This window comes from Nycticebus coucang, chromosome 19 (assembly GCF_027406575.1).
Source record: "Nycticebus coucang isolate mNycCou1 chromosome 19, mNycCou1.pri, whole genome shotgun sequence".
NCBI classification, from domain to species: Eukaryota; Metazoa; Chordata; class Mammalia; order Primates; family Lorisidae; genus Nycticebus; species Nycticebus coucang.
Window position 1 is genome coordinate 30,758,495 of NC_069798.1, and position 11,138 is coordinate 30,769,632.

The 11,138-nt window shown below is 33.4% G+C and overlaps 1 non-coding gene across 1 annotated transcript; it reads right to left on the reverse strand.

The window, feature by feature from the left end:
• Positions 1–809: 809 nt before the first annotated feature.
• On the reverse strand, positions 810–946 carry LOC128572203 (small nucleolar RNA SNORA2/SNORA34 family). The gene has a single exon (XR_008376110.1). It is a non-coding gene; the product is annotated as a small nucleolar RNA SNORA2/SNORA34 family (small nucleolar RNA).
• Between the last annotated feature and the right edge of the window lie 10,192 nt (positions 947–11,138).

Genomic DNA, 11,138 nt, shown 5'->3' on the forward strand with positions numbered 1-11,138 from the left:
ATAAAGACATTTGAAGTATAACAGATGGGAAAAAATATGTAGTGCAAACACTGGGGAAAATAGAGACATTAGATATTGATGATGAATCATTTCTCCAAGAAAATATGAATTTTTAAATGTGTGTACACATTTAGCTTCAAAATGCATAAAACTAAATTTGCTAGATCTGTAGGGACAAAATTCACCACTAGAGTTGAAAACTTCAATACTCATCCCTCTATAATTGACAGAGCAAATGGGCAGAAAATCAGTGAGGTTACAGGTAATGTAACACTATCTACCAACACGATATAATGAATATTCGTAAAATACTTCATCATCCAAAAGCAGTAGAATACACTATTTTATCAAGTGTGCTTGGAATATTTGCCAGATAGATAATATTCTTGACTATAAAATATATCTTAAGTTATTGGAAAGAAATAATGCAAGGCATGATTTTTTAAACCATAATAAAATTAATCTCAAAATCTATGCCAGAATTAATGAAAAATTCTTAGGTTTTAGGAAACCAAAACCGAAACTTCTAAATAACCTATGGGTAAAGTGAATGTCTCAATCAAATTAAAAAAAAAAAAATACTTTCAACTAGGTGAAATTTTTTTATTTTTTTTTTTACTGTAGAATTATTTTTTTATTTTGGTTAAAAATACACAGTAATTTGGGGGAGCTGTAATTAAGATTTAACAGCATTATAATTCTAACAATTAACTTAAATATCCTCTTGAGATAAATATAATAATATTTTATGGATATTTTGGAACCTCTGTATTAATACACACTAGCCTACATCTATCACCAATGACTCATACTGTTTCTTTCTAATGAATTGACCATTACATTTCCAAAGTTCTGAAATGGCCAACAGACCATAGAAAGATAATTCTTTAGGCTCCTGCTTGAAACCAACAGCTTCAGCAAACTGCTGGCCTTGATTCAGAACCAATGAACTAAGTGAAATTTTAAACACAACATATCAAAATTTGTAGTATTCAGTTAAAGTAGCACTTAGGGAAAAAGTATAGCATGGCTTGCATATATCAGGAAAAAAAGAAGAAAGCTAAAATCAGTAACCTAAACTTCTATCTTAAGAGATTAATGAGAGTGGGGTGGTGCCTGTGGCTCAAGGAGTAGGGTGCCAGTCCCACATGCCAGAGGTGGCGGGTTCAAACCCAGCCCCGGCCAAAAAACCACCAAAAAAAAAAAAAAAAAAAGAGATTAATGAGAGTGGAGGAAGTTGAAAACACAGCAATCAGAAGGAATAAAATAATACAATTGGAGCATAAATTATAGGATTTAAAGAGAAAAACAATAGAGATAATCAATAAAGCCAAAAGTAGTTTCTTTGAAATTGTTTAATTTGGCCAGGCTGACAAAGAAATAAAGAAAAAAAAAGAAGACACAAATTACCAACACAAGCATCACTGCTATCTAGAGCTATTGATCAAGACATTAATGAGATAATAAAGGAATACTATAACAAATCTATATCCATAGATTTGGAAACTTAGATGAAAAAGACTAATTTCTTGAAAGAGGGAAAATACTACAACTCACTGAAGAAGAAACAGGTAACATGAATAGTCCTGAAATTCTATTTTACAAATAGAATTTCTGTTTTAGAAATAGAATTTGTAGTTATACATTTACTAAAAGAAGGAACTCCAGTTCCACATGGCGTTCTTGGTGAATTCTAGCAAACATGTGAGAAAGGAATAATAACAATTTTATGCAATTTATTTTTCCTAAAAATAAAAGAGAGTATTCTCCAGCTCATTTTTTGAGACCAGCATTATCCTAATATCACTATAAGAAAAATATATTCCCAGAAAATTAAAGACTGATAATCTTCATATACATACATACATATTTATGTAATATATATATATACACCTATATCATTCTAATATATATATACACACATTATTGTAATATACACATATATACACACATATCATGGACGAGATATTAACAAACAAAATTAAGCTATAAGAAAGAATAATACATCATGAGTAAGAATAATCTCTCCCTGTCATGCAAGGTTGGTTTAACATTTGAAAAACAATTGTTATATTTTAATTCACCATTTATTAACAAACATAAAGAGGAAAAACATAAAAATTTTAGTTTATACAGGAAAAAATAATTGACAAAACACTCACTCTTGATAAATACTCTGAGGAAACTAGAAAATATAAGACAAATGTCTGTACTTGACAAGGGATGTCTATGAAAAACTGACATCTAACATCATAGTTAAAGGTGATAGACTAACTCTGATTCTCCTAAGATGGGAAATAGTGCAAAAGTATCTTTTTTACATTCACTTTTTATCTGTAGCATCTTCCAATAGATAGGGCAAGATTAAAAAATAAAACATATCCTAATTGGAAAGTAAGAAGTAAATATATATTTCTAGAAGATATTATCATCTACATAAAAAAATCACATTGAATATAGAATAAAGATAATAGAACTAATATGTGAGTTTATTGAAGTGGCAGAATACAAAGATGGTATTCATAGATAAGTTACAATTCTATATAGTAGTAATAAACATTCTGAATTTGAAATTAAAAAATAACATTTACAAAAGCATCAAAACATATGAAATACTTATGCATAAATCTTAGAAAAGATGTGCAAAATCTATACATTGATAATCAAATATGTATACATATTGAAAGAAATTAAGACAGACTTGAAAAAGAAACTGCTGAAAGAAATTAAAGATGACCTAAGTAAATGGAGATATATACCAATAATATGATATTAATTCTCTCCAAATTGATGTATCGATTCAATGTAATTCCAATAAAACATTCACTGGGCTTTTTATTCTGTAGAAATTGGTAAGCTAATTCTAAATCTCAAAGAAATGCCAAGGACCAAACCTCAGCAAATATAAAGGTATTTGAAAAGGAAGGGCACTTGAGAATTAGCACTACCTAATTTCAAAATGTATTCAAAATTCCAGTAATCAAGGGAGTGTGGCATTGTTGTAATGGTAGAAAAATAGATCAATGGAACAGAAATAGATATTGATATCACTTATATATACATATGTCTGTATATATATTAATATATGTATAAAATTGATTTCAGTAAAGAAGCAAAGGAAATTCATAGAGAAAGAAAAGTCTTTTCATAAGTTAATCTAGAACAACTAAATATCCATATGCAAAGTGAAATGAATTTTGATTGATACCACCAACCAGATACAAACATTTTTAACTAAAAATAGATCATTGATTCAACATAGAACCTAAAACTACAAAATTTCTAGAAGCAAATTTCAAAATCTTTATGACCTTGGATTAGGCAAAGATTTCTTTTTTTTTTTTTTTTTTTTTTGTAGAGACGGAGTCTCACTGTACCTCCCTCGGGCAGAGTGCCATGGCGTCACACGGCTCACAGCAACCTCTAACTCTTGGGCTTACGCGATTTTCTGGCCTCAGCCTCCCGAAGCAGCTGGGACTACAGCCGCCCGCCGCAAGGCCCGGCTATTATTTTTTGGTTGCAGTTTGGCCAGGGCCGCGTTTGAACCCGCCACCCTCGGTATATGGGGCCGGCGCCCTACTCACTGAGCCACAGGCGCCGCCCAGGCAAAGATTTCTTTAATATGCTAACTAAATCATAAGTCATTTGAAAAAATGCCCTCAGAAATTGTGGGAAGTGGTGTGTACAATGTACATTGCTCCAGTGACAGGTGCTTTGAAGGCTATGACTCACCACAATCCAATATATTAATGTAGCAAAATAGTGCTTGTATCCAATGAATAGATAGAATAAAAAATAAATTTTAAAAATACTGAGAAGAAAATAAAAAGCCCCAGACTGGAAGAAAATATTAATTTATATAATAAATGACAGGTGTATGAAATATATAAAGACTAAAATCTCAATAAGATATTTACAAGTTTTCAAATATTTTGAACAGGTATTTCTTTATTCAAAACATATAAGGGCAAATCAGGTCATATAATGATATTCATTATCATTGAAAATTAAAAATGCAAGAAGACGCCCATATGACTTTTGGAATGGCTAAAATTAAAAAGATTTACTATTCAAATTGTTGCAAGAATACAAAGGAACTAGAATTCACATACACTGCTTATGGGATTGTAAATAGATACAGCCACTTTGGAAAGCAGTGTGGCAATTTCTTAAAAACATACAATACAGCTACAATATCATCCAATCATACTCGTCCTAGACATTTAGCAAAGTGAAATGAATGTGCATGACCACACAGAGACAAGTGTGTTCAAAATAACTGCAGTCCCCAAACTGGAAACAAATACCAACTCTTGAATATAAAAACAAAACGCTGCTGAAAATAGAAAAGGAGTGAAATTCTGATATGTAAAACAACACTGATGATTTCAAAATGATTATGCAGAGTAAAAGAAGCTGAATAAAAAATGAGAATATACTATGTCATTCATTTTATATAAATTACATAATATTCAAATTTTTCTATGGCAATTAAAAGGATTTGCCTGGGTCTGGAGGTTGGGGGCAGGGAGAAGTGGGATGATGTTACAAATGGGTATGAAGGAAGATATGAGGGTAATGTTTATGGTCATTTGTCTTGATCATGGCAATGGCTTCACAAGTGTATTCATGATGCAAATCTTATTAAGTTCCATACTTTTATATATGCAACTTCCCATATCAATTATAATTCAACCATATGTTTTAAAAATGTAAGGAACCCCCTGTAGGTTCCACCTCTCTGCCTGTCCTCAGAGATGGTAGGAGTAATAAAAACTATATATATATACATATACATATTTATATATAAATACATATATATTCTGTCTCTCTCCATATATATATATAGAGAGAGAGACAGACAGAATGTAGTCCCCTGCTAGCTCAGACATATTTTTCAATATACTTAGTGAGTTAGAAAAGAAAGTTATGAGGTCAATAAAGGCAATCTATGTAGGAACATTTGAGATTTGTTATTTTTTTCTGATTTTTTATCTTAGTTAATCTAGTGGGTCATGGCCTCTGTGCTCATTTTCTTAGAAAGAATAGCATCTGGGGTGGTGCCTGTGCCTCAAAGGAGTAGAGTGCAGGCCCCATATACCAGAGGTGGTGGGTTCAAACCCGGCCCCAGCCAAAAAACTGCAAAAAAAAAAAAAAAAAAAAAAGAATCTGATGTCCTTCTACTTTTCAAAGATTCTCTCAAAGTGAATCATACACACACACACACACACACACTCCCCAGAAGAACTTTTTTGATAATGACTGGTGACAATGTTATTCCAGAGGATTATTTTTTTCAGGAATGCTGATATAAATTATAAATGTGGAGGGTGAGTAAGAATTCTTATCAACAACACTAATTTCCAGTAAAAATAAATTGGATGATGGTAGTAATTGTGGTAATAATTACAATAATAATAATTTATCAGAAAGCAAGGTACTATTTCTAAATTCTTCAGGTTTGTTATCTGATTTTTATCTGCAGGCCAAGCTTATGAGATAATTAACAACCCTGTTTTCAGTTACAGAAACCCTGGTACTGAGAGTTTAATATCTTGTTTGAGGGTCAGATGGAGAGTTTTTTTAACATCTTCTTAATTCCTGGTACCATAGTCCTTATTTATTAGACATGATACTGGCAGGTAATAAATAACTCATCCAATGTGTTCAATAGAGGAGGAAATAAGTATTTTATAGAATTTTGGTCAGAGTTAAAGAAATCACCTTGGATGAGACACCCAGAGCCTAGATGGTGTAGGAAACTATTAGCCACCACAAACTCTGAAGAATCAAAGAGAAATAGTTTTACGAAAGTCCAGAGAATGCTTGATGTCATCAAACATAGAACAACCAGGAGGAGACGACATAGTTGCAACCAGAGCTACAATGAGGCCAGCAAAGAGGCAGTGTAGGAGGAGGTGGAAAGATAAAAGTCTTGATCTTTCTTTCTCTTTCATCGCTTGCTGTGTTCCTGTTGTCATAATCAACCAGAAGCTAGTGGATGATTACATCCTTAGATATTAGTCCCAGGCATAAAACAGGGTAGATAAGAATCATTCTGGTGATACCTTATCTTTCATTTGGAAGAAGAAAATCCCCTCCTCATACAGAGAATCTCAAAATACTATGAGCCACTCTATTGTCACTATTGTGTCAATAAAGTTATTCTCACATCTGAAACCTAAATTATAATTCATGCTTCATAAAATGTTATATAAAATGGAGCATTTGTTGACCTAAAATAATATTATTGCAATCACCACCTCTATTAGATGGTCATTAGGCCAAGGTTGATAATTAAGCTTTTGTCATCCACAGTCCATTCCATATCCTTTACTCCCAGACAATATTTCAACTTCTTGAAGTATTTTACCTGGTAGACTAATCCAAAAGTGTCCACATGACCCAAGTCCTCAGCATTCCTGTTGTTATGGTTTGCTAGTATTTTCTGTTAGTATTGAACATATGAGTATTATGAAGTATCCTATTAACTACCTTGGATCCTTGAAACAGTTCTGCTTACACCAATTGTGTAGTAGCAAAATAGTAAAGAGGGCCAATCATGAGAGCCAGTAAAATGCCCCTTATATACCTGTTGTTCAGCAATATAAAAAAATTCAAAATGGCATTACTCTCAGCTTCCAAAACATGTTTTCCATTTCCTGGTAAATATAATCTTTCTTAGGGCAAGAGGATCTCCAAATATGGATGGCACAAGAATTTTCAGATGGATAACCAAACTGCCTTCAGTAAATTAAAAGGTATAATATGAAGGGAGACAATTTCCTGCCAAACCTATATTCTCAGAGATGTATAATAATATAGTTACATAGGAAAACACACTGTATATTATATTTTTATTGAAGTAATGCATCATCCTTTGGGCTACATTTCAACCTCACAGAGTGTTGTTCCCTAGATGTGTAATAATGGAGCCTTTGGAAGTGCCTTGCACCGTCTATCAAGCCAGATAATTCTGGGAAATGGAGCATTGTGGTAAGAAAAATGAACTTCATGGGCAGGAGCCAACTGCCACATTTTCTTTACCATAAAATTAATTCTTTGGTCTGACATGAGGTTACATAGGATACTATTGTGAAGAATAAGATATTCTGTAAGTCCAAAAATAGTCTTTCTGACATAAGCATTGCAGTTAAGAAAGGCAAATCCACATCCAGAATATCAATCTATTCCCAGAATGATAAATGCTACTCAGTCCATGATTGGGGGGTTGGGTTCCAGTGTAATCAATCTGCCATGGCCTGGTTGGCATGCTCTTTGGGGGAGTGGTGCCATGTCAGGAACTCAGCATTAGTCATCATTGTTGGCTAGTTAACAGTAGTGGTGGCATGTGGACCAGCCTTGATAAACGAAAATGTGTATTTCTGAAACCATGCATAGACTTCATCTCTGTGGCAATGAGTGCTTTGTTCGTTGACTTATTGAACAGATGAAATGGTTGTAGAAATAAATTGATTGATATCCACAGCATGGATTATTATATTTGTGATTATTGAGACATCCTTCTGTAGTTAATACACTCAGGAGGACATTTATATGGGATATGAATATCTTCATCTTTTCTTCCTACTTTGATGCATATGCTCACATATCTCTCTGCTGAACTTTAATGAGTAATCTACCAATCTTATTCTTTCCAAATTCCTGAGCACCTGGCCAACTGCCTGATCATTGTGTATGAATGAGTTAGTATAGAGCCATATCTCTAACCATCTCTCATTTCATAAAAATTGGACAACCTTGTGTAGTGATAGGTATGATGAATAAGAGGATGTAAAACAAAAGGAAATTTTATGACTTTTATGGGAATTGTTTTGACTTTTTATTATGGGGTGTGGATTATTAAGTGACTAAAAAAACTGAAACTCATAAAAGATTATAGAAGAAATTTTAATATTAAAGGAGGCTTATCTACAAAAATTATGCAATTCTTTACAAATGTGCTGCCATGCTTCAGGGGATGATTACTACAATCCGCATTGGTCCTTAAATTTATTACAATTTCTCAAAGTTTCATGGAAACTAGAACTAGAAAGTAAGTCTCTAGTAATGTAACACAGATCAGATCCCTGAATGCTCCCATGTTTCATTTTTACCAAAATATGAAAAGACAAAACATCACAGAGGATGACAGCATTTAGAGGATAGTAAGTTCAAGGAATTAGCTTTATTCACACCCCTCCCCATCAGGAAATTAAAAACATAGTGTTCTTAAAACTGAGTTTGTATTTCCAGTGGGGATGTGGGCTATGTAGACCGTATGTTGGCTAAATCTTCATTGTCCTGAAATTCGAATGATTCCTTAGAAATGTTTATAACTTTTCTATAGAGGCTCCACAAGGTCATTTTTACAACAGATAATTAAAATTATTTATGATCCTTAATAAAGCATTTAATAAAAATTTAAACAAGGTTATCTGAACATAGATTCAAAGAGTAGAGCACAAAGTCAAACTTATTCTGTGTTTTGCAAAAAAGTGGTTGAGCTATAAGCACTTCATTGCATATTTAGCACATTTTCGAAAACCTACTTAGATGTCTGTATGGGAAATGTAATGTCAAGAGTACACCACAATCTTTTTCCCTCAGACTGTCTTTTTGTTAACCTGCTGGAAATATAATAACTGAAACTTCAGCCATCTTGGAAATCTATGTAATTCTTCATAAACATAACACTAAATTATTGCAATACTGCAGGGAATTTTTGTTTTTTCAGCTGCAAGATAATTTTAATAGTCTACATGTCCATTTGGCTAAAATGCCTTAATTTAATTTATGGAAACATTTCTAGCAATGGTGATGAGATTCTAGAGACCCAGGATTACATTGTTTTTCTATTTGTTCTCTGTTTTTCTGGGCATAGACACCCATGGCAGCTTTGATCACAATTACATTGTCCTTGGTAACCTTACTCCACTAGTGAGGTTAACTTGCTGAGACCAACTTCAGGGCTTTTATAATCATCACATCTGTCCTCTGGCCTTTGGTCATCTTTTCTGCCCAAAAGAACACTTAGTAACAAGGAAAGCAAAGTGTAACTATGTATGTACCATTCATCAATTTGTTCTATAAGCATTTTTCTACATACTTCTTATTTTTAAGAAGAATTATAACACATTCTATTCACCATGGTGAATGTAAAATTTCATTTTAGAGGACATTAGGGGCACAATACAGTTGGGGCAATGTTGGACACCTTTGTGTAGTCTCACTTCTTACAGGAAAACCAGAAATTATCTTAACCTCTTCCATAACTATTATGATGATGAACATGCCAAGTGAACATAACTCTACATTGTAGCATCATCAATAATATAATCTGTGTTTTATAGAGTCTAAGTTTCCCTGAAAATTCAGCTAGATCAACCATGCATTTTAGCAATGCATGGATTTTCTGTAAAATTTACTGTGGGATTATAGCTATCTCTAAATATCCCCTCTGTGAGAAATTCCCCAGCATGTGAATTCAATTTCTGGTGCAATATACAGCATAAAGTTTTTCCTCATGCAAATTTTGTTTGCAATTTTTCTTTCTTGATCAAATAGTACATTGAAACAAATTTGTTAATTTCTAGGTACCTCAGAGTCAACATTGTGAATATCAGTTATCCTACTGTACTCTGATAGAACAATGGTCCCAGTAATTATGTGCTACTGCCCCCAAAGCTCTAGTATTATAATTTTTCTTCTTTTCTGTTCTTTCTCCTTACCATTACCTCTTTTTTGAACAAAAAACTCAATATGTTCATCCTGCCTGCAAACCACAGCTTCTAAAATACTCTTGAGCTTTTGGTGAAGTAACAAAAGCCTGAGTTTGGGTATTGAGCAGTGGTAAGAGGATAGCCTTGAACAATTTGTTCAGATTCTTTAGAGCTCACTTTCCTTATTTTCTTGACACACTCTTAACCTTTTTCATAATCTTCTTATTCATCTGTTAAGTGGAAAAAATAATAAAACTTGAATCACGAGAATACAATGAGATAATAAATTTAAGACATTTTAAAATTCCCTAAACTTGGTATATGCTATAAATAGTAGACAATATTGATATGTCATTAAGTGAGGTAATGAATAGAGATATAAATTCCTTGGCATGTGGCAAATGCACAGTAATTATTATTTGATTGCTTTTCTCCCAAAATTAAAAAAAAAAATCAAAATCATTTACATGAGGATGGTTCCCCTTCTCAATTCCTTACTGCTGTAGGGCCACGCACATTCTTCTGGGTGCAAAGCTATGCTTCTATAGTTTGGAAAACTGTGAGTCTTCCTGTAAGGAAATGATATTGCTGGTACATTTTATACCTAGGGAAACCAAAAAGTATAATTATCTGCCTCGCTTTCATTGCAGGTCAAGATTTAGTTAATTGACTCCAGTTCATTTTTCCCAGGGCATCTCCTCTGAGACATTTACCAAGGTGGCCAGCATTAGCTGATGGGAGCTGTGGTCCTATAGAAAGAAAAGAGGGATGAGGCCATCCCAGTCATAGAATTCCCAGTGACCACAAAACTGCCACTGGCTGGTAATAACTTCCTCTCCCTTCTGACTTGGAATGGATTGCAGGCACTGACCTAGAGGGGAAAGGCTTCATCTCCCAACATCAGCCAATCTCATCTCATTGCAAGGGAAAGGCCCCTGGAGATGTGCTCCTATCCATCATGTGGACAGCTTTGGCCAAAGTGCCCACTACATCACTGGCTTTAATAAAAAGTTGCTGGAGGCTGCAGTACTAGTGACAGATGCAAACGGCAGCATGGCCAGAGCCGCCAAATTCTCCCAAGGTGGAAGTACACTTGAGAAGGAAGGAAGAGCAAGAAAAGGAGAGAGAAGGAAAAAAAAAAAAAAAGGAGTGAAAAATAAGCTAACCACTTCAGAATATCCATTAAAAGTAAATTTAATAAATTGAAATAGACTCTAAAGGGAAAGCTTTTAGTGTTAAAAGAAAAAATGTGAGAATAGTAATGACAAGAGAACTAAAAATTCAATAAAGAAAGTAAATCAAGATATTATGAAACTTTTCTGTTAAATCAAAGAACACCAGAATTAAGAGAGCAAAATCATAAGAAATAATCCAGAAAAAATCAAATAATAACCTTGTACTAATTATTATACAATT